The 25,340-nt window shown below is 43.4% G+C and overlaps 1 protein-coding gene and 1 pseudogene across 2 annotated transcripts in view; both read right to left on the bottom strand.

Moving 5' to 3' along the window:
• The window catches only part of PDE4D (phosphodiesterase 4D), a 1,058,382-nt gene that overhangs the window by 709,222 nt on the left and 323,820 nt on the right, over positions 1-25,340 (bottom strand). The gene's annotated exons all lie outside the window — the stretch shown is intronic.
• On the bottom strand, positions 3,022-16,078 carry LOC142829944 (ubiquitin-conjugating enzyme E2 Q2 pseudogene; annotated as a pseudogene).

Here is a 25,340-nt window from a genome sequence, read left to right as displayed (position 1 = left end):
GAGTTGAACTAAGGGGTTCCAACTATTTCATATAGGCCGCTGGTGACAACTTTCAGACACTACTAACAAAGTGTGTGTTATTGGACATGCAAAACAATTTTCTGTCCCAGTTCCCCAAGTTTTTCTATTCCAATCCACCTCACTACTTCTGCCTTATTTCTCCATCTGTTCACCATATCACCATCCAAGAAGTGAATTCATTGTTGAATCTCATATCTCAATTTTTATATAAAACAATAAAGAACTGTGAAATGTTTCTTCTGCCTTCCCCACTGCCAACAAAATGGGCTCCACCATCTTATAGTTTTTTTATCTTAAATCCATAAACAATAGATCATGATCTTATTATGCACTTCAAACTGTAAAAACTAATAAAAATATTTTAATTTTAACAGAGTACCTGTTTGATAAAGGTGCAACTTTGATCTGTTTAATCTAACTACTAGCAATGACTAAGGTTCATGGTATTTGTTTAAAAGAGAATCTGTGGTTTCTGTTTAACATTTTTAGACAATTTCTACACACACACACAAAATAATGAAAGCCCAAGTCAAATACTGATAAACATTAGGTAAGTAACTGAAGAAAAAGGTCTACTGGGGGAATCAGTCTTGAGGTTTATTGTAGCATCTATGATCAGTTTTAACAGCTGACAATTTATTCATAGGTCCATTTGGCCAGTGCAAATAAATAAATACATACACAAACAACCCCTCATAATGTGTCCCTGTTTAGAAAAATTTGGGCAACACATCAGTAGAAATAACAAATAAGAAAGGTGCAAGACCAAAGCCAACTTGGTTTGAAATTAATTTATTGATTTGATAGAAGTTAATGAACCTAGCAGTTCTATGACTTTCTAGATTCTCCAAGCCCTAGAACATCAGGTATCCTGATTCCTTAGTAAGTCAATCTATAATGGAAGGCCTCCTTTTGTAATGGATATCTGCCCCACCTACCCGGTGGGGTAGGAATTCGTATTTGGCATATTTGCCTTTCTAATATTCACACAGTGCTGTATACCTACAACAGTAAATACATACAGAATGGCCTTAATTTGGTGCCATTCTACTTTGTGGCAGCTCAACAGGCTGGGTAGGAGGGAAACATGCTTTACATATATTAAAAAATAAACAAGATGGACAGGAATATTTTAGTGCTTTGAGGAAGGAACTTTTATTGTAAAGGATACCTTTGGGGAATGGGAGGGAAAGATTCTTAGAGTGATGGGCACCACTACAAGAAAAGAGAGACAAGGCAAAGCAAAGGATAAAATTTTCAAAAATTGCTCAGTGACTTAGGAACTTGTGTCCTATTTGTGAACAGATTTAGTCATGTAGAAGTTTTCAATGAGTTAGGCACCTAAGTCACTTTTGAAAAGAGGACTACGTGAACATTTTCAGAAGTGCTTAAGACAATTAAATTAGCAACAGTGGAGGGCATATATCCTTAGATTGTGAACTCTTTGGAATAGGGATTTAACACATAGCAAGAAGTGGCCAGTAATACAAAGTCATTTTAATAATTTATAATTTGCACATATTAGTCTCTCTAGTTGACATGCCAATTTTTGAAGTTCACCGGAAAATTTAAGTTACTCCAGCTGTCAGGAGAGAAAAAGCAATGGCTAAAATAAACAACCTTCATAATAACTTCAGAAAGAGATGATTTCACCAAGGACATATAATCAAAATTCTGCTCTCTTATTTTGCCTTGTAAGGTTGTTGTTCTGATTCCTCGCCCAGACCATTTCATGCCCATTCCTAAGGATATGGTTTATTAATTTAAACAAAGCTTGGCAGTGTAATGAAAAATAAAGCTATTCCTTTGACCAACAGAGGATGCAGAGCCTTTCACTCTACACCTCTCTCTTTGCTCTAGGACTAGTCACAGGAAAAAATCACCTTTCTTTCAGCAGCTTCCCACCAACTGAGTTCTCAATCTTCTATAAGGATCACCTGTCCTCCTCAGCAGGATCTGATTATTGAACAAGGCTGGCCGGTCCATATACCCTGTCCTTAAAGGGGCAGGTCAGTCTGTTACACATTTGTTTACAAGTTTTTTCTAGAGCTAATGAAAAACTAGATAGCTGGAAAAGACCCCACCTCTAAGTAAAAAACAGGACTATGTAGCACTTTAAAGACTAATAAGATGGTTTAATAGGTGATGAGCTTTCATGGGCCAGAGCCCTGGCCCACAAAAGCTCATCACCTAATAAACCATCTTGTTAGTCTTTAAAGTGCTACATAGTCCTGTTTTTTGTTTCAGCTACACCAAACTAACACGGCTACATTTCTATCACCTCTAAGTAGGCTTTCCAGACCTTGCATTTTTAAAGGGACACTCTCCTATTTAAGAACAACGAGAAGTCCTGTGGCATCTTATAAACTAACAGATGTATTGAAGAATAAGCTTTCATGGGCAGAGACCCAATTCGTCAGATGCATCTTTGCTCATGAAAGCTTATGCTCCAATACATCTGTTAGTCTATAAGGTGCCACAAGACTTCTCGTTGTTCTTGCAGATTTAGACTAACATGGCTACCCCTCTGATACTACTTCCCTATTTAAGACCTCTTGCATATGTCCCAACTTTTTCTTAAAAACAGGCCAATTATCCAAAATTTTCTGCCCCTTCCGTCAGTACTATCTGGTCTTGCCACTGGCCAGCTACCTGCTAACCACCTACCCTATCACAAACAGTGAGCGGGAGGGTCCAGGGACTGCCAATGAAGGTGCATGTGCAAGGCTGGTGATGGGACAAAGTTAAAGTAGGACCAGCCACTCTGGGTATGTCTACACTACCCCGCTAGTTCGAATTAGCGGGGTAATGTAGGCATACCGCACTTGCAAATGAAGCCCGGGATTTGAATTTCCCGGGCTTCATTTGCATAAGCGGGGAGCCGCCATTTTTAAAATCCCGCTGGTTCGAACCCCGTGCAGCGCGGCTACACGGGGCTCGAACTAGGTAGTCCGGACTAGGATTCCTATTCCGAACTACCGGTACACCTCGTAGTGGAACGAGGTATACCGGTAGTTCGGAATAGGAATCCTAGTCCGAACTACCTAGTTCGAGCCCCGTGTAGCCGCGCTGCACGGGGTTCGAACCAGCGGGGTTTTAAAAATGGCGGCTCCCCGCCTATGCAAATGAAGCCCGGGAAATTCAAATCCCGGGCTTCATTTGCAAGTGCGGTATGCCTACATTACCCTCCTAGTTCGAACTAGGAGGGTAGTGTAGACATACCCTCTCTGTGTTGCTCAGCATGGCCCCTGCTGTGCTGGGTCCTACTCAGCAGGGTCCTGCATCCTGTCCCTCTTGTGGCCATCACTGGCTGTACACTATGGAAGCTGGTGAGTGTGGGCAGGCATCTGACAGTGGCTAATTATAGATCTCCTCTGTTGCCCACCCATCAGGCCTTTATGTGCTCCCTCTCTCACTATCCTCTCCCTGTTTTGCCTGTCCTCCATACCCCACCTCTAGTGCTAAGCAGAGAACCAGATCCTGGTCAGAGCACTCAGCTCAACAGCAGCCTGGCCAGAGGACTCCTTCCTTTCCTCACAGCTGTTGGCTGAGCTGGCACCCCAAGAAAGCCCCAGACCCTCTACTCAGGACACTGGCTAGGAGAAGCCAAGCTCATTTGTGCCATAGCCTTGCATAGCCTCTCTGTCCCTCAGCTAATCTCTGGAGTAGTGTGTGTATGGGGAGGGAGGAATTTCAAGTCTGTCCATGCCAAGAGCAGGGGTTCAGCAATCACTTTGCTCCCTACTTTCTCCCCAACCACAGGTCCTGCCCCCAATGGAGCATGGCGTTTTTCCATCCCCGAGGCACCCTGGCATGCTGAGCCACTTATCTGGCTAGGTCACTGAAGCCCTTACAGTCAGGCTCCCTGGATCTAGGTGCACAATGCAGCCTCAGGGCTTAACCACTTACAGCCTGTGTTGTAGCCAGGGGAGGGGAGGGAAAAGAAGTGACTGGGTTATGTTGGTGACCAGCAGCAACCTGGAATTGTTAGCTGCCTTTTGACATGTATAGGCAAAAAGGGGCAAGCTTCCAGCCACAAGGTGACTAGGGAGGCAGAAGAGATGAGCTGTACAAAGTTATGGTCCAGGTCATTTCTTCCCTCCCCCCATCCAGGACTGAAAGCAGCTCCTGTTCCTTCCCACCTACACAGTGCCTAAAGACTACTGCTGGCCATATTGTGGTGTGAAACCTGGCAGAAATCACGGGGGGATGTTGTATGCCCCCCATGTTGCCACAGGGACACATGACTCCAGGTACCAGTAGAGGTGGGTCCATCCCAGCGCCCAGCTTGGAATGTAGGGCAGAGTATGCCGGGCAGGGAGATTTGGGGTGGTTGGTAACTATCCCCGGGGAGAGAGGTATAGGGGAGCGTGTCTGTCATTTATCCCCGGGGGGGGGGGGGGGGGTAGGTTGTGCCTGTCTGTGTCACCCCTTCCTGTGTGAACCCCAATCCCTTAAATATAAGAAGGCAAATAAAAAGACTTCCAACTATGCAGTATTTCTTTTTAATTTCTTTTTAAATTACTTCTTTTTTAACATCAGTCAACTTGATATTAATTTGAACATTTGTACTACATAGTTCCAACTGATTGCCATTTAACTTATTTGAATATGAGTAATTTTAACAGATGTCCCATAGTCAACATGAAGAAATGTGGTTACCCTGTACATAAAGTGGGGGATTTCCCAAGCATTTGCTGCAAGAGACAGTCAATTTGGGTGGGTCTAGACCTCTGTTCTGAAGAATGGGAGTTAGGGTAAGATTGCTTTCTTTTGCTTACCAAGACCACAGAAGAAAGGATGTTAACTCTTAAGAATTCCAATTGCAGACCTAAAGAACTTTTAAGGATCAGCAGCTACAAAAAACTAATTCTGGTTGAAAAGAGCTTTTAATTAGTACAAGATTACTCATGCTTCATTAAGAATGTACTCAATTGTAAAAAAGAGCAATGTACATTTTTGTATGTGTGTATTAGATTATGCATGTGTTCTTGGAAACAAATAGCTATTTTATGGTTAATAATCACAATGACAAATAATCACATTTGCATATACATAGCACTTTTCATCCACAGATCTCAAAGTGATGTACAAACAGTGTTTTATATCTATTTTACAGAAGCCAAAACTGAGGTGAAAACTCATAAAATTGACAGAACAATTTGGTGATAGATACAGGACTTTTCTGTCAGTCCTATGTTCTATCCACTAATTTTATACATTTATATTTTTTGTGAAATAGAACCTATGTCATCTTTGATCAGTTTACTCAAACTCTGTCACAGTATGTTGCTACTAGGGCATAAAATATTTAAGCTTGTTATAACACCAATTTTTTTAAAAAGAGTGGCCAGCCCTTCTTCCCTACTCCATGTATAAAAAATGCAAGTCTCTGCAGTCCAAATTCTGCAAAAGGTAAAAGTAGTGAATGATTCATATTGAACAATCTTGTTAGTGACTCATTAGCTGGCTTGAAAAAAGTTTAGACTTTTAAATAAAATGGGAGAAGGGGGTGGCCCAAATATCCTTGATGCATAGGAATAAATACAGTAAAAACCAAAAATATGTAATTCAAGATATCATCTAATAAAAGCAAAATGGTAAGACTAAATGATACTGGACGTATCCACTCAATGTGCAGCAGCAGTCAAAAAAGAAAACAGTGTGTAAGGAATCATTAAGAAAGAGATAGAGAATAAAACAGAAACTACCTTATTGCTTCTGTATAAATATATGGTACACCCACTTCTTGAATACTGCATGCAGATGTGGTTTCCTCATTTCAAAAAAAGATCATCTTGGAATTGATAAAGTTCAGAAAAGGACAAAAAAAGAATGGGGGTTTGGAATGGCTGCCAAATGAGGAGAGATTAATAAGACTGCAACTTTTCAGATTGGAAAAGAGATTACTAAGGGGGGATATGACAGAGATCTATAAAATCATGACTAGTGAGGGAAAAGTGAATAAAGAAGAGTTTAGTCCATTGCATAAACATAAGAACGAGGGGTCACCAAATGAAATTAATAGGTAAAAAGTTTAAAACAAAAAATAAGTTCTTCACATAACACATAGTCAGCCTGTGGAACTCCTGGCCAGATGATGTTGTGAAGTCTAAGACTATAAACAAAGTTCAAAAAATTCATGGAGGATAGGGCCATCAGAAGCTATTAGCCAGAATGGGCAGGAATGGTATCCCTAACCTCTGTTTGTCAGGAGTTGGGAATGAACAACAGGAGATGTGCCACTTGATGATTACTTGATCTGTTCATTCCCTCTGGGGCACCTGGCATTGTCTAATGTTGGAAGACAGGATACTAGGCTGTCCAGTATGGCCATTCTGATGTTCTTATATGTCAGTTAATGGATTATCCATTAATTTAACTAATAGCTAAAGTTTTCAGTATGGCTCTTATAGGGGAACTCATAGCTTGTGTGTGCATTTTGAAAATAAATAAAAAGAGTGTGTTTGACATTGGCCTAGGTGTACAAACAGTCCACAATGTTAACCATCTTCTTTTGGAGGAGTGTACCTCCCATTTTTCTCATGTATTTGTACTAGATAGTTATAGGACTGCTGTGCTCTTGCTGGATTATATTGCTTCTAAGTGGCTACAAACTGTATTCTGGCTTTTTCTTTGACTAAAGTGCTCTAGATAACCAATTTGATTGAATAGGCAGTACTCCTGCCCTGATTAATAAGAAATTCCATGCATAATGCATCCCACCCAGAACATACCCTCCCATAAACACAGGAAATAACAGCTGCACAAAGGGAGGGTCTTCAAATGTGAAGTTTAGCAAAATGTATTTTTTTTCTTTTAAGACCTGAAGATCCCTATGGAATGGGCCATCAGGATCAATTTTCAGAATTATAACGTGCTGTGCATACAGGCTGTCATTTACATGTTCCACGGAATAAATCTCTGTTCTATAACTTAGTGATCGACATCTATATCCCTAAGCTCTTTCGTAAGTCAGTCTGAAACCTGGAGTGACCCAGATACTTCACCTTGTAAGTGTACTTGTCTTTGGTCATTTCTATTTTTTTCTAAAATAGACAAGTTTCTCTTTTTTGCATGCCTTCATTTTCAGATTTCTTTCTATCAATAGGTTTTTCCCTTTATTTCATAGTGATAAAGGTTTTCAATGTCTTCCTTTAACATTACTTCTTGCATTGTGGCATTTTGTCCTGTTGGTAATGGCTGATTTAACATCTCAAAATCTGGATGCTGAGGAAGTCTGTATGATCTGTAGAAGTCATATATCAACTGCTTCAGTCATTGAAGAAGCAAAGGATTGCTCTTCTTACTATCTTATATTTACTTCTACACTGAAGTCCAATTTGGGTCATCTGATTCCACAAGCCATACTGGTGATGAGGAGGGATGAGAGTCCATATGTTGCAGTGAATGGTTATCACCAATGGTGGCTGTGGCTGACGTACAAACTGCCAGTACAGCTTGTCCAGTTTCCAGGAGATGATTAGAAGCACTTGTGATCTTTGTTTAAGATGGACTTTGAGGAGCTTCAGTTCAGCATTGGGCTCTGAAACCAACATCCTGGCCTCATCACTGGGCCCAGGCCACTTAGCACCTCATAAGCAATTATGCCCTTTTGTTACTACTGTATATTAGACACAGACTAGGTAGACTTATTTTAATCTTTCTTGCCTCGCCATTTCCGTGTTAGACTCAGCAAAGGTAGTAAATCTGTTGAACATTCAGTAGACAATAAACCATTCTGCCTTTGTAGTTGTAACTGACAATGATTAATTGATAATATATTTCTTTTTCCATTTTCCCAGAATTTGCTGCAACCTTCCCAGAAGAGACTGAAACCTCCATGGTGAAGTGAATCTTGAATATGAGAAATGTTTCCTTAAACATACCAATCCATTAGAATGTGTATAAGCGTCTTAGAATTCTCTTAATCAATCACAGATAAATGCGCAATGATCCATAAAATAAAACATAACATTTTAAACTCATGAGGAAAATGCCATTTTAATTTGTTAGGATTCTTAACCTTTCCCATCTCTTTTTTAAAAAAATTGTGCATGCCTATAAAAAGAATTATGTAGAAAAATGGACAGGATCCAAGGTCTGGATGAAAGCAAGGGAGCTAAAATGCAAATTTTCTGAATGTGTTTTCATCTGTCTTTGTTTACCACAGGACAAGGGTGAAAATATCTTTAGAAGATTTTGTTCAGCTGAAGCACTTCAGCTGTTAATACTGCAGTAGATAAACTGGTGTATTCTTCTTGTATTTCTTCAGAAAAGCACTAACATTAAATGAAATACTGAAGGTAAGTAATTTGCTTCTGGTTTTGTTTTGTTTCTGATTGAGTGTACAGAAACTGAAATAATTTCATCATGAGGAAATTCTGGGAATGTTTGTGTCTTATTTCCTGAGATAATTATATTGTACTTTTTTCTTTTGTGTAAATATAAAGAGACTATAATGAAAAATGAGTGCAATAGAAACAAACTGAATTAGAAATATATAACTAAGTATTAAACAGATAACTAGTATATGATAATCAAAAGAGGGAACATTTATTTAGCAATTTAATCCAGTAAATAATATCTACGCACCCCATACAAGAGAAGATTCTTCATTAATGGCTTTCTCCCATTCATGTTACTTTAGAGCAAATATTCAATGCAGCTGAAGAAACTACACTACATTTTCTATGGGACCATTCAGTTTTACTTGAGTAAAGCCAGCAACTCCAGATTTCCATTCAGCACAAATGTTAAAATGTGAAAATTTGGATTCAGTCTGATTTAGACAGAATATATATATATATATTTCAAATTTCTCACAAACCTGAGCAGCTTTCTGGGCATCCAGTATCTCTGGCAGTGCCACCATGCAGACTGCTTTGGAGCCAGAGACCCCAGGGCTTCCAGATGCCCAGGGAGCCAACTAATGAGGCAGTCTGGAAGCCCTGAGTCCTAGGTCTCTGGACTTGAGGCAGTCTGCCTGGTGTGAATGCCCAATAGTTACAGATCCTGGAAGCTTAGCTCAGGATCTCCAGGCTCCCAACACTTTGCCAGGGAACCTAGAAGCCTCAAAAGCCCCAGCTTGGCCCAGGATTCTCACAGCTTCAAGGCTTCCTGCTATAGAGCTGGTAGCTTAGACTCTAGAATGTTAGGCAAAGAGGAGCTGCCTCAGGATCCCAAACAATTTTGCATCCGTAAGGTGGGGCTGCCCCAAAGATGCTTTAAGCCCAGGTCCCCAGAAACTTTCCTAGCAAAGAGTTCCATTGGAATCCTGCCTGAAAGTTAGGAAAATTCATAAAACCCAAGTTGTTTTTGTAAGATATTTCCAATGAGCTACTAATTTCTGACAAAACTCTGTTTTGTCAATAAAATTTCCCTTAGCTCTCCTCAATATATTGAAAACAAATGAGTTTGCATTCGAGGATAAAATCAAGATACAGTGGACCAATTCACTGAGCTAACTGTTCAAATAAATTTTTTTATCATGTCTGACTCATGAAGCACAAGCACATTCTTGCTCTTGGTAATGGAAAAATAATTCAGTAGATAATCATTATATAAATCAATTGAAAATATGAATTATTAAAGAGAATAAAGCAAGTACTTTAAAAGCACAGAGGTCTGATTAAATATAAAAGATATAGCTAGATGTAGACACTACAAATCATGCAAGAGAAAACAGTATTACATGAACATGCTCACTAATATAAGTTTCACATAACCCACTTGCAGAATGAATTTAGATTAATCATAAAGTTATTTTCCATTGCAAACAAAAAAACTTTGAGAGATAGGCTAAGGGTAATGTGTCAGTTTCAATATACTTTCTAAACCCTGTACAATTGCAGAGACAAATTCATCAGTAGACTTTTTGTTGAACATCTTATATAATTATGAGATGTCCCTAATCATTTGATTTTGCTAAAATGAATTAATGTTACAGCTGTAAAAAGTACAAGTAATATCAAATTATTGTAACAAGTTTGAAACTGATCAGTGATCAGATTGAGTTGCTCTTCACAACATATAGGCAAAGATAATTTTATTAGCACCCACTGCAGTGTACACCAAAATGGCGAACAATAAAACTGCTTAATTTATTTTTTTATATACATATGCTAGACATTTCTTACATCTCGCTAGCCATTTCCCTAGATTGAGCTCTGGTTAATTTAATGAACTGCTTTTCTCCAAACCAATCTGGTAGAAATACCAAACTCAGCTAAATTCATTTAAATAGCTATTACATAGCTGACAAATTTTTAAAATCAGAATCAGAATCAGTGAAAAGCCAAGTTAATAATTCCCTATAAGCTAACAGTTCATACAGCTTATTTAATTTTAGTCTGTTACATACATTCACATTTTATTCTCTATGTATATTAAATTAGTTTCTTTTAATATACAATACGTTCTCAGTTGTATATTTCTCCTCTTCATTGTGATAAATAAGGTTTGCAGGACTAGACCCAAAAATATGATAATGTACAGTGTGTGTTTCTGAGTACTTCAGCATTTGGGTCCAGTTTTACAAATCTTATCTATCATATTCTGGCCCGTAGTGTGACTAAATCCACTGTGGCCATACAAGAGATTAGTTCAGACACCCTCTCTCTACGGCTGGATTAAGGTTATGAGGGGACTTAGGCTAATGGGAAGGAAGGCCCTAAGTATGAATTACATATTGCAGAAAATATGAAGTCATCATATTTGGGTAAAATAGGAAGAGCCATGAATAGCAGTAAGCAGAGACAGCAGGTGCCCCATCCTTTCCACCTAGCTTTCTTCATCCAGCAGCAGCTCATTCAGTGCTTCTGCCTCCTGGAACCCTGTTGCTTCCCCTCCCCCACCTGGCCCCAGCTCTGCCTGAGCAGGAGGGCTTAAACAATAGAAGGGTCTAGGCCAGTGGTCCCGAACCCATGCGCCGCACTACTGGGGCCGGCACCACTCCTGTGCCGCACGCCCAGGGGTGGGGTTGCCCATACGCCACGCGCCTGGGGCCAGGACCACTCCTGTGCTGCACACCCAGGGGTGGGGCTGCCCATATGCCATGCGCCTGGAGCTGGTGCCACTCGTGTGCTGCGCACCCAGGGGCAGGGCCGCCCATACGCCGTGCTCCCGGGGCCGGAACAGCCCATGCGCTGCATGCCCAGGGCCGGTGCTGCTCCTGTGCTGTGTGCCCAGGGGCTGGCACTACCCATGCACCACGCACCCGGGGGCAGGACTGGCCCCGATCACTCGGTGGGACCACTGGTCTAGGCTATAGCCTTATTAATGATTAATCTGGCCCTTCCTCAATCTCAGCTAAGATGTGAGGGAAAGAGCTGGAGTCCTCTGCCTTCCCTCTAGTCTATTAAGTGGCAGAGCGAGACAAAGCTTTGACTTCACCTCCCCGAGCGCATGGGTAAAGCTGAGCTCACATGAGGAAAAAGGTTATTGCACTTTGTAAAGGGGTGGCACAGATGACTTCCTTCTGGGATCATGAAAAGATTAGTGGTTTGTGTCACAAAATTCCTTCCACATGCTCCTCCTGAACAAGCACAGCTTCCCATGCAGCCCATAATCAGGTCTAGGAGGATAGGTGCAATGTAGTTAACAAGAAGTCCTAGATTCATCACTAGCCCTACATAGTCACATAAGGAAGTAAGGGGAATAAGGCACCTTCTGTACTCGCTTGTGTGGGTTACCCATACTGTGAGTTTCAGCACGGGACAGGAAGCAGGATCTGCCGAGTTTCTATTTTCCTTAATGGGTGCAGGTGGCATTGGGGTAGAAGGGTTGAGGACTGGACACAGCCAAAGCTCAGCTCCCCTCTTCCCACTCCCAGCTACCATTTCAATATAGCTGTGCTGGCATGCTATGTGATGTACACTTTCCAACAGAATTTACTTTCGGGAAGACCAGGAGGTAGATTGGTCTGTCACAAACTACTTCACAGGCAGCTGCCTCTTGATCACAGATAATTGTAAAATGACAGTCTAGCTGCATGTGATCAAGGGCTTCTGGATTCTTCTACAGTTTATTTATAGAATAATTGTTCTGCCCACTTCAAATGGAAGAGTGTATACTCTAGTGTCACAATATTGCAGCAATGTTACAATTGTGTAGACTGTGTTGATTTCAGATCACAGAGTTTCATGTGAGCACTTCTTTCACATTTGAGTCACACAACACTGCACCCCTTGAATTTTAGTTTGTTTCTCATGCTTAAAGAAATAAAAAAATTCAAAAAAGCACTTTCAAAACTACTGTATCATTCACATTTCAATGGAAAGTCATAAATTTTCCCAGTTTGACAAACTTTAGTGAAACTTACAATAAAAGAAGGCTGAATTTTTAATTTTTAACAAGACACACAAACCAGATGTGTTTTGCATGATCTTTCATTTCAGCATGAATAGCTTGAATAAACTAGTAAAATTATGAGAATTATTAAAATGCAGAATAGACAAAGTAATTATGAAGAAGTAGTTTGTGTGGGAAAGATATTTCACTCCTCCCAGATAAACAATGGCTATGTCTACATTGGCAAGATTTTGTGCAAATACTTTTAACGCAGGAGTTTTTGCATTAGAGTATTTGCACAAAAGAGCATCTATATTGGTTTGGGACTCATTGTAAGAATGATGCGCTTTTGCGCAAAAGAGTGTCTACATTGGCGGGACGCTTTTGCCCAAAAGCAGAAGCCCGGAACCATTTTGAAGAGGGCAAAAGGGCACCAGCCCTTTCCGGGGGCAGAGGCAGGGGCTGGAGCTCCTTTGAGATACGTGCTTAAAGGGATCTCTCTGGACAGCCATTTCTCTCCTGCTGCGTGCTATAGGACTTCTTGCACGGACTGACAGCCATAGCAGTTCTATTTGTGGTTGCCCTCTGCCTTATTGGACACCACTGCCTTCTGCCTTTAGTGCCTTAGGCTGATTTTTTGATCTCAGCTCGTTTGTTGTGCCATGGACCCAGGGATGGCCTTGTGCCTGCTCTGGCCCCTTCCAGCCATTTTGGAGTGGCTGCAGCTGCTGCTCCAGGCTGCTTCACTCCTCCTCCAGGACCTCGAGGCGCAGGTTGCTCTGGACTCCCTCACCAGGGAGGCCATCGTGTCCCTGTGCCATCCCCATCCCACCGTGGAGAGGTCCTTGTGGAGACTGGACACCAGTACCGACTGGTGGGACCGGCTGGTCCTGGGGCAATGGGACGACCAGCAATGGCTCTGGAACTTTTGCATACGAAAGCAGACGTTTCTGGAGCTATGTGCCTGGCTCGCCCCTGCGCTCCAAAGAAGCATCCCCTGGCTGCGGGCACCCATCCCAGTGGACAAGAGGGTCACCATCGCACTCTGGAAGCTGGCCACCCCGGACAGCTACCAATAGGTGGCAAACCAGTTCGGGATGGGCAGATCGACCGTCGGTGCCGTCGTCCCAGGGGGAGTGGGGCGGGGAAAGGATGCTGAACTCCATGCTCAGGTGTAGGCAAGACTCCAGGTTGGGTCATCCAGGGGGTTGGGCCGTCCGTCCCTTGCACATGCCTGCGGGTGGGGAAAGAGGTGGCCCGTGGGATGAGGGGGCCCTGGTGTGTGTGTGTGTGTGTGTGTGTGTGTGTGTGTGTGTGTGTGTGTGTGTGTGTGTGAGGCCAGAGGGCATCATGGGGGGGGAGCATGCACTCACCCTGCCTTACATGATGTGTTCCTCTGTTTCCGTGCATCCTTCTGCAGATCGTCCGTGCCATCAATGATGTCCTGCTCCAGAAAGTCATCTGCCTGCACGACGTTAGGCTACGATGGCCAGCTTCATTGCCCTGAGGTTCCCCAACTGCGGGGGAGCCCTGGATACAACCCACATCCCTGTCTGTGCCCCGGAGCATCGAGCGACCCATTTCATAAACAGAAAGGGGTACTTCTCCATTGTACTCCAGGCCCTCATGGACCACTGTGGCTGCTTCCTGGACATTTATGCGGGCTGGTCCGGCAGGGCACATGACACCTGCATTCTACGAAACTCCAGCCGTTTGACAGGCTGGAGGTGGGCACTTTCTTCCCCCAGCGGGAATTTACTGTCAGAGACATGCCAATGCCCACGTGTGTTGTGGGGGACGTGGCCTACTCCCTGCTGCCCTGGCTAATGTGGCCCTACATGGGGTGGATGGACCACAACCAGGGACGGTCCAACGACCGCCTCAACCGGGCCCGCAACCAAGTGGAGTGCGCCTTCGGGCATCTGAAAACCCGGTTCCGTTGTTTGCTAACTTGTCTGGAGATGGGTGAGTGGAATGTACCCGAGGTAGTTTCCGCGTGCTGCGTGCTCCACAATCTCGTGGAGCGGAAGGGGGAGGCCTTCCTCCCGGCATGGATGACAGTCAAGGGCCAGTCCTTCGAACAGCCCCGCACAGCTGCCATCCGCCAGGCGCACCACAATGGGGTGCGCATCCGGGAGGCCCTGATGGAGATGTTCTCCCAGGCCCCATAGTAGGGTTGCCTCTGTCTCCCTTGACATCTCCCTCCTATTCCCAACCCTTCCCTTCTCCCCTCTCCTTACCTCCCAATAAACAACCAACAGAGGTTTTTTTGGAACACAATGTTTCAAACTTTATTATATTTACAATGGATGGGGGGGATGTAGGGTGTGTGGGGGGGTGGCTCTCAACTGGGAGAGGGGAACTACTGCTGGGAGGTGTGGCCCCTGCGACTGCCTCTGCGGGAGCACACCTGGACATGGGGGTCAGGATGCATTGGGGCAGGCAGCATGGGGAGGTGGGCAGGAGGGACAGGAGGAGGGGGGGCATTGCGGGGGCAGGAGGAGGAGGGGGCATTGCGGGAGCAGGAGGGGCAGGAGGAGGAGGGGGCACGGGCATTGCTATGGGAGGAATGGTGGGTGGATGGGGCACGGCTATGCCGTAGTGCACTGCATGCCCAATGTGAGTGGTGAGGGCAGTGATGGCATCTGCCACTCGCTCACATTGGGCCTGGAAATGGCCCCAGGCCTGCTGGCACCACTCAATGTCCGCCTCCACCCGCCGGGTGATGGCCGTCTCAATGCGCTCGATGGCCTGCACATGCTGCAGAAATAGTTGGTCCTGCTGCCAGACCCACCAGCATGGAGCTTGGGTGGTTGGGGGTGCTGCAGCTGCCGCAGGACTGGAGGGTCCCCAGCTCCTGCTCAGTCCCGCTGCAAGGAACAGAGAAAAGGATGGGTCACTCAGGCAGCTGGGCCACTGTCTCCGCACTCCATGTCCTCCGCCCCTGAAGCCAGGTGACACCACAGGACTGTGGCTTGGGCCCACTCTTCCCCCTTCCCCTTGTTGTATGTTTGCATACAGCACTACCCCCCCAAGAAGGGTGCTCCTCCATGTATTGTAACCACTGGTCTGTGTCCTTGCACCTGGGGGTGTTGGAGGGTGGGTGTGTTGTGTTAACCTGTGGAACTCCATGCCGGGGGAGGCTGTGAGACTTTGGGCTAATCAATGGTGTTTGACAGGGAGCAAGATGAATCCCCACACAGTGCCTGGGAGCACATATGGCAGATGTGGTTTGGGCTCTCAGATCCCCATCACGTGGCTGTCTCCTGGATGGAACCAGCGGTGACTTGGGAGTGTACCGTCCTTGGAGTGAAACTCAGGTGGCGCTATGGCCAGCCCGAGCACTTCCTCCCTCCCCCTTGCCCTCACATACGGTAGCCCAGGGACGCGTGTGGCCGCAGTGGGGAGTTCCCTCGGGGGGCCAGCCAAGGCACTGGGAGCAGACAAGGGACTCAGTGGGGGCCACGCTCACAGGGCTGTGATGCTGAAGTTTTCTCACCAGCAGCTGGCTGTGCCTCACAGTGAGGAGAAACAGTGTGCCGTTCTGCGTGCTGCACCCTTGTGGAGCTATGGCCTGAGCCCCTGGAGCCCTGGCTGGTTCCAGCCGGCATCCACCCTTGCCCCCTGGTCTGGACGTGAGTGAGCAGCGTGGTCCGAGGCGTGCCCTGGAGCTGCCTGCGGAGGCCATGTGCTGCTCAGTCACCAGGCTGCACGTGCTGCATACTGCTAATGCTACACAGCGTGCAGCTCATGCTGCCTAAATGACACTCCCCTTTGTGTCCCCCTGGGTGCCTGGCCCCCCCCCCCCACCCTTGTGAGTGCAAAGTGCAACACTCACCACTGGATCCTTCCCCAGCTTCCGAAGATGTACGGGAGATGTCGGGGCTGCTGGAGATGATCTTGAGCTGCAGGGTCACGCTGCTGCCCTGGTCCTCCTCCTCATCTGACCCTCTGGCTGGCTCATCTTCCTCCCCCGCCTCACTGGGCCTGGTGACGGAGGGGCGCCTATTCATGTCCACGGGTCAGACAGTCCGTGGGGTGCTGCCTGGTCCAGGATGCGGTGGAGCTGCTGGTAGTGGGGGCAGCTGTCGGCTCCTGCCCCCTGGCCCTCTCTGGTCCAGACATAGCCCAGGCGCAGCTCTTGTACTTTAGCTCGGACCTGCTCGAGGGTCCGGGCTGCATGTCCCTGGTGTGAGAGCGCCTGGGACATATGGTGGAAGATCTCCGCATTGCGGCGACGGGTGCCCCTGGGGACCAGGACGGGGCTCTCCATTTCCTGCCCCTTGGGGCCTCCTGCGCTAGAGGTGCGGGTGGCTGTTCCCCCCCTGGAGCAGCCATCCTGGGCTGGTGGTCTGGTGGCTGTTGGGGACGGCAGTAGAGCCGCGTGGCAGAGCTATGGGCAGAGGCAGCAGAAGGGCTTCTGCCTCGTGGCCTCTGCAGGCTGCGATTGCCTTTAAGGGGGCTCAGGTTACCAGGAAGTCCAGGAGCTGCATGCAGGTACGGAGTGTCCAAGCGGCCATTAGGGCTTTTTTCCGTTTAAACTGCTTTTGCGCAAAATGTCTTGGCTGCCTGTCTACACTGGCCTCTTGCGCAAGAACACTTGCACAAGAGGGCTTATTCCTGAGCGGGAGCGTCATAGTTCTTGCGCAAGAAGCACTGATTTCACACATTAGAACGTCAGTGTTCTTGCGCAAGAACTCGCGGCCGCTTTTGCACAAAATCTTGCCAGCGTAGACAACGTAGACACAGCCAATGTGTACGATTGCACAGCAGACAGTTTCTCTTCTAATGCTGCAAGTTAACTGAAGAATTGCCTGTATATGCTATACTTCCAATACACTTTTATATCATGTTCCAGTGAGAAGGCAATGAGTAAGCCCACCTGCTCCTCAGTTTTCACCCATCAGATTTTCCAGTAAACATACAATTCAAAGCTTAAAAATATTAAAAAGCATTAAATAGATGGAGCTATGTTCATCCATGCTATTTCATTCGTTCCTAATGAAGTTCTCCAGACTTCGATAGAACCATACTTAAACGAGAAGTGACTTTTGGTCTACAGTTTCTCATCTCTTCTTGCCTCATCCAATACCCACTGAAGCTGAACAGAGTTTTCATCAGGCTGATTGGGAAGAGATTTACCAACCTGACCCCTTCACAACCAACCCTAACCCCCGCTCCCTCCCACGGCAAATAAAACAAATGAGAGAGAGAGAGAGAGACAGAGACAGAGACAGAGACAGAGACAGAGACAGAGACAGAGACAGAGAGACAGAGACAGAGACAGAGAGAGAGAAAATATCCATTTAGCAAAAAATATTTTCAATTAAATCACTGGTCACTAGTCAATCGGGATCGACTGGTAGATCTTGGAGCCTCTGACAGTGGATCCTGACTGGTTTGGCCAGGGAGCTATCAAATGCTGGTGCTTCAGCTGCCCCTCCCTCCATTGCTGTGCACCTCCTGCCCTTTGCCTTGGAGCTGTCCCCTCCTGCTCTCACTTGCTGTGTAGGACAGGGAAGATAGAGGGGGGGTGCTGATGTCAGAGTGACCTCTCTCCCACCCTGTAGTCTATCTCCACAGAGCAGAGGGGGGACACAACAGGGCTTGGGATGGAGGGAGTTTGCTGGCTGCTTTTGAGAGTGGTGCAGGTCCAGTGTACGGGTGAGTCTGCCTTAGCCCCACTGCATCATCGGTGGTAAGCAGTGCCCAGCTGGAGCCTGCATCCTGAACCCCTGTCCCAGTCATAAACCCTCTCCTGCACCCCAAGCTCCTGCCCTAGCCCTGAGCCCTCCCAGACCCAAACTCCCTTACAGAGCCTGTACCCTGAACCCCCTCCTGTACCCCAACTTCCTAGCCCAGGCTCAGCTCAGAGCCCCTCACACTCCAAATTCCTTAGCCCAAGACCAGAGCTACACCCCAATCCTCTGCCCCTGCCTGATGAAAGGGAGGAAGGGTGAGCAGGGGCAGGGCCTCAGAGAAGGGGCACAAAAGAGTATTTGGGTTTGAGGTAGATCTTGGAATGCACTTAAATTCAAAAAAGTGATCTCATGCTTAAAAAGTTTGGAGACCACTGAATTAAATCTATTTTGATGGAAAATTTCCAACCAGTTCTTTTTAGGAATTATATACTTGGATAAATATTTACAAAGCTACTTTATGTATTTAACAGGTATTGGACATTCAGATTCCTAAACAGTTTTGAAAGTAACATAATTGATTTATATTACTTACTAGGTATTTTATTTTGATACCCTCCTTGTCTAATCAGGGAAATGATTTATAAACAAGTCTATGATTTTCCACACCCTGATAAACCCTACTGAGTATTTTCCAGAGTGTGGTAAATACTCTCATGATTTTCAAGATCTCTTAGAAAGGAAAACAGAGCTGCTCAGGTTTTGGATGAAAATAAACAACCGTGATTTATTCATTCCTCAACTTGCCTTATTCTTTAAGATTCTCTCAGCAACTTTTAAGTTTACAGATTTCACTAGCTCTCACAAATAGATTTTTTTTTTAAATATAAGTGTAGCAGAAAATGAACATTTCAGAGCAGGTAACCAGAGCAATTTCCTAGAAGAGTCCAAAAGGAATATCATCCAAATTATTTTTAAAGATTGCCATAGAGTATAATTAGAAATCATCAGTACAGAGTTCCTCAAAAAATACAATTCAGTTAAGTTTTCAGTGTTGCTCTTAATATTATATTTCTATTGCTTTTTAAAAAAAAAGAAATTAATGGCCCTGTCTTCTTTAGGGAAACTTATAAACCAATCATAATACATTTAGTTCCTTAGAAACTGTATTAAGAAGAAAATAAAATTGTATTTTAAGGTCTGCATTATTATTGGACAGCTTAACTAACATATATCTATTCTATTTTAGACAGAAGATACTAAGAGGAAAAGCTAAAGCATTAATCTTCTAGTCCCACTGCAGACATCTTCTACATGTCACTAGGGGGTATTTTCATTAGAAAGTATCAATCATGAGTAAATAAAAATAAATTGACAATTTTCCAGGAGAAAAAAAAAAGTGTTTTAGTAACTTGGTTTTGGTGATTGAAACCCACTTAAAGATTTGAACAGCAGAGCATAATTTGCTAACTCGATGGATTATTATTTAAATGCAGCATGGAAAAGAAAGTAGTATTCAATGTAGATAAGTTAGTAGGAGTACAGTACTATCAATTCCATTTTCCTTCTGTAATCCTACTAATTAAGTTTTTATAGAGGGCCATCAAGCATTAGATACAAAAACTGATTTAACATTATTTATGAAAACTTCTAAAAGTTGTGTGCCACAGATATTAGGAAAACATTTCTGATGTGATTTCATTGACTTTACAGATAAAATCTGGCCCACAATTGGTTTAATCCTACTCCAGCTAAAAGTGATGATAGTTTTGTCACTGATTCCATGGAGATCTGTATTGCCTCGTCCATTTTTTATTATAAGCTGTAAGTGAACCTTAGTTGAACTGTATTATTAGCCTGAAGCCTGCATAATACTATATATCAATTTTAGTTATATTCTAAAAATATAAAATCCATTGGATGAAAATTATATTTAACATTTATCAGATATACTACTTGCACCTAGAAAGTGCTGTCCTCAAGAGACCCTTGTCAACATGAATAGTAAGACAATTACATACACAGTAAAACAGAAATTATGCAAGTTATATAGTGGGTACAAGCAGGCTGTCTTAGGTTTGCAAGACCCAAATAGGAGCTGAGCCAGACTGTGACTGGCCAGCATGTGGATGCAGGAAGAGGTATAGCTAAAGAATCCATCCCCTGCTGTGCCACACGCAAATCAGAGCTAACCTGCATATTATGGTCTCACCTACCATCTGAATTGGTACCATCAGCAGAGTTAGTTGACCTCAGAAGAGAGCACACAATGCACCATTTAAGATGCACACCAGTGTCCACATTTCCCTTGTCTGATTGAAAGCTTCAGAAATTATTGCCTCCAGAGCTCCTGCTGGAACAATCCAGGACCTCACTGCTGCTACAGTGGGCCAGTGCAAAAACAAAAAATTACAGAGTCTTTTGGGTGAGAGCAGAAAAAAATAAACCTCACACTCTAAAGGAGAATGATTAAGATGTCTTTAATCCACTTCACCCTCCCAATCCTGAGTGCCTTTGGACCCCCTTCACCAATAACATAGATAGCCGCAGGGACTGTAAGCTGCAGCCATTTCTAATAGATCTGCAGTATAAGCCCCAGGACTTCCTGGAATCTTTCCAGAGCTGTGAGAAAATTCTAACTGCCATTTTATTATATGTCTTCTCACACTTACCTGTCTCGCATAACTAAATCTAATATGCTATTGCACTAAACATGCTCTTCTATTACACTCAATCTGGCAATGTCTACTGACTAATATTTGAGTTACAGAAATATGTCAGCTTTTTTTTTTACACAGTTGAGTCTACTGATAAAAGCTGTGTAAATATCTTCAGTTTCAATATGATGTTCTCCAGCTATATACCACTGATCTTTTATTCCTAAGCAGATAAAAGTTGGTCCTAGATGCACTTAGCAAGCTCTCTCTCTCTCTCTATTCTAGATGTCTATAGGAGGCAAGTAATCTGGCAACAAACATCAGGACATGTCTACACAGCAGGACAAAAGTCAAATTAAGCTACACAACTTGAGCTATATCAATTGCGTAGTTTAAGTCTAAATAGCTTAATTCGGCTTTTGGCACTGTCTACAGAGCAGGAAGTTGAAGGAAGAACACTCTTCCTGCTATTTCCATTACTCCTCATGAAATGAGTGTTACAGGAGTTGGAGTAAGAAGTCCTCCAGTTCACCATTATTTCAAAATAATGGCTTGTACTGTAGACACGCTCTTTGTTATTTTGGGATAACGTCGGCTATTCCAAAATAATGCTGCTGTGTAGACACGGCCCTACAGAATTACAGGTTGACTGAGGATTCTTCTTCAGACTCTGGGGAAATCATTAAATGAGGAATGAACTACCAAAAATAAAACTAAATTTGATCCTTTGCACTGCAACTGAGAAAACAGGTAATTTTTGGAGACAGGTGAGTCCTACTCACTAGTGTAAGCAAAGAAATTACTGGCTTTAAATCCAGGTCATGACAGACAGTTTAAAAATCATTCAGTTTTTAAGTGAAAAGCTAAGGTAGTCTCAGATCAGTCTTTAAATGAAAAAAATATTACAAGAATCCAGAAATTCAGTAGTTTTTGCCATGTCTAATTAAGGTATCATAATTAGGGAGAAAGAATAACCAATTTACACTTTAAATTCTTGAAATAATTGATAACTAAATCATCTATTTGGCATGCATAGAATTTCATAGTATTTTGGAGTACTGAAAAGAGGGTGTCTCTCATCCCTGCCCCCGCCCTTCAAGGGGCACATGGCACTTAAAGTTAACCTCCAGCTGTTCAAAACAGCTGGCAGTTCACTCTTGGCGCTGAGTGCTCCTAGCAGGAGGAGGAGACTTTATGTGTTCTCCTGTCCCCCATCTAAATTGGCCTGGGGCAAGGAGAACAGCAGGGAGGCTGCAGGCCAAATCTGACCCACAGAAGCTGTCTTGCCCACCCCTGTCTTAAGTGAAGTGAACACTTCTGCCTCTCATATAGCAAAGTAATGCAATTATAGTAACTTTCCACCTCATTCCATTTTTCCAGTATACATTTTCTTATAACTATTCTTTTATTCAGCAGTTTAACAATGATGATTAATTCTCTGAGTATTTGCTCAAGTTATTCCTTATTAAAAATATACTGCAATAAGATGGCAATAGTCCAAAGGCCAAATTATATACTAACAGTCCAGAACACTACAAACACTGTAATACTTTTCTTGAAATCCTTTCACACAAACTTTTAAAGCAATTTCTAAATAAATAAGAGCATTGTAGAGGCATTAATATATAATATTTAAACAAAAGAAAAAAAAGATTATCTTTATGATTCAAGGGAACATTTGAAAATCTGCAAAATATTAGTGAAAGCAATATCAAGAGAGGCAGTAAATTAACTGTTCACATTAGTCTTATGGAAATATTTTCTATGTAGTCAGTTTGACTCACTTTCATGAAAATTCCTCTTCCTGAGTTCAGGTGGAGGTGGTAATGAGTAGCATGACATGCAACCTGAAAGGGGAATTCTTAATGGAATAAGGAAGAGAGAGGGCAGATCCTGGTGCCCCGCTGAACTGGACTTCACTGGGAAGTGCAGCATGTGACTCAACTGGACTGCTGGGGAGCTGGGAGATGAGCTCAGGGGAGGTGGGGATGAGTTGGGCTGCACAGGGGGATAGGCAGGAAGTCCAGTGCATGACCCTGCCGGGTTGTCTATGGGAGCCACGAAGCCTGGTGGGCCGGTAGCAGGGGAGCCAGAAATGATCTCTCCTCATTCAGTAAAATCCCTCATCAGGGACCAGTCAGGTCCTAAGGATGGTGTACCAGGGAGCTATCAAGAACCAAAGAGGGTGTTACAAGGAGGAGAGAGAAAAATATTCTCCTTAACATTTGATGACAGGACAAGAAGCAATGGGCTTAAATTGCAGCAAGGGAGATTTAAGATGGAAATTAGGAAAGTCTTCCTAACCATGAGGGAGGTTAAGCACTGGAGTAAATTGCCTAGGGAGGCTGCAGAATTGCCATCATTGTAGATATTTAAGAGCAGGTTAAATAAACATCTGCCAGGCTTGATCTAGATGGTGTTTGTTCCTATCATGAAGGGGGCTGGACTTGATGATCTCTTGAGGTCCCTCCCAGTTCTAGTGTTCTATGATTCTGTGTTTCAGTCCTGGTACATAGATAGATAGGTAGATAGATAGATAGATAATCAGTTAGTGGAATACACTGAGGGTACATCTAAACTAAAGAGGATCTTTCGAAAGTGAAAGTAGTCTGGATGTGTTTTTTTCAGGAAAAAAGCCCTTTTTTGAAAAAACTGTATAAACCTAATTTTTTAAGGAAGAGCGGTTTTTTCGAAAAGGTTTTTTTTTCCTGAAAAAAAACACATTTAGACTACTTTCACTTTCGAAAGATCTTCTTTTGAAAGTGAGATCGGAAGAAGATATGCAAATTCCCTCCTCTTTCAAAAATAAAACATAGTCTAGATATAGCCCAAGAGTCTTTCATGTGGAAAGGTGCTATAAAAAGTAAGAGAAATGATTATTTAAATCCTTCAGCTACAACCTTCATTTAGTCTCATTCTAGGACCTCTAGGATACTCACAGTTGTTTTAGTAACTCTTTGTGCATATGTTCTAGCTAGCCATGACCTAAGGGGATGCAGAGATAGGGGTATTGCAGTGAGGAAGTTGTGGCTAAGGTGGCAGCTTGGGCTTTTAAGACCACCCAACCCCCAGGCTCTAAGCTAGTGTGTCTACCACAAGTCTCTGCTGGAGCTGCTAAATCCACACTACTATTTTTAGTGTGCCAGCTCAAATTGAGCTAGCATAAGTCTGTCCTCTTGGGCCTCAAGTCTCACTTGAAGCCACAGCGTAGGTATACCCTAGTAGCAAAGTTGCTAGCACAGTTGGTTCTTGTGATTTCCCTATCCATCCAATGCTTCCTAGCACAAGTTCCCATTTATTCCAAGATGCCTCTCTACCTTATCACTTTCCATAGTATGCAGAGTGATGGGACTTCTACACATATCCTCATATATTTTTGTGGTATGTGGGGAACAGCTCCAAAATCCTCACCTCCAAGCACTCTTTCTGGCCACTGGCTATTAATTATTTAATGGACCCAGGTTGGTTATTTTCACAGAACCCCTAATGCAGAAGCCTGAACTCCAACTTCTAGCATCTCAACTAGCAATATAGTCTCTTATTAGCCTTGCTTATATGGGACAAAGGCACATGGGAACACTCAAGACAGATCTTCTCACTGCAGAACTGCTAGTTTCTCATAGCACCGATCATGGAGCTCTTTCAAAACAAACAAAATTTTCTGTCAGAGGTTTTGTCTCCTAGTTTTTAAATTGGCAGACACCTCACTGTAGAGGGCTTGTTTCAAAGCAGATATTTATCTTCCCCAGTCTATTGTTGTTAGCACTACCCTGTCTGCTATGCTGTGCTGTCTTTTTCTAAGTAGATACCAGAATGTCTCAACAATGAATAAAAGCATATGAACAATGGAATGTCTTGCCCTTGTAAATCCTCACTCATCTGGACAAAGCAGGGCTTACATCATCCCTTCTCCCAGCATGTCTTACATGTCCAACAGTATTTCCAGCAGTACCTAAAGAGGGGGGGCATTCCAATTCTCCTATACAACTGACTCTCCAGTTACAATTGAACAGCAACTCAAGAGAGATGGGTTCTCAGTTTCCTATCTATAAAATGACTAAAAGAACAACAATTGGTCTGGTAGCAGACTAACAAAACATGTAAATAGTATCATGAGCTTTCATTGGCACAGCCCACTTGTTGAGATGACCAGAGTTATAAAGTGACTAAGTGATAATTAGGCTTTTCCTACTTCAAATATTAGGGGCAAGGATAAAATTCATAAATATGTTAAGATTCTATGGGAAGAACAAGACAAGTCCATAAATAAATATCAAACCAATGTTGGAGAAGATTACCACAATATGGGATCCATTAGTCTTCCATGATATGGCGTTTCACTTCGTGAAAAGAATCGCTTATAACACAGGACCAAAGACTAAATATTCTCACACATCAGACCAATTGATCAGACAATCAAGACTATCACTTCAAATGTAATTTAAGTATTGCTTCTCTCCCCGGCTTCCATCCTATTACTGCATATTTTTAAAGGACTCTTGTTTTGGCTACTTCAGGGTTGTTATTTCCTCCATTACAATAATGAAAAACGTTACAATTCAAGAAGCTTTTTAATCATTACTGCTACTTACTCCATGTTACTATGTCGTTTACTCTTAACAGTAAAAATCTTAAACTCATGATTTTCTGTCTTTTCAATTAAGGATGCATTTGCAGAGTAGTCTCCAGAGGAAATGCTAGGCTACTGATGACTCTACATTAATCTCCCACA

Source organism: Pelodiscus sinensis, chromosome 6 (assembly GCF_052426305.1).
Source record: "Pelodiscus sinensis isolate ZL-2025 chromosome 6, ASM5242630v1, whole genome shotgun sequence".
Classification (NCBI taxonomy): Eukaryota; Metazoa; Chordata; order Testudines; family Trionychidae; genus Pelodiscus; species Pelodiscus sinensis.
This window is presented reverse-complemented; position numbering and strand designations above follow the sequence as displayed.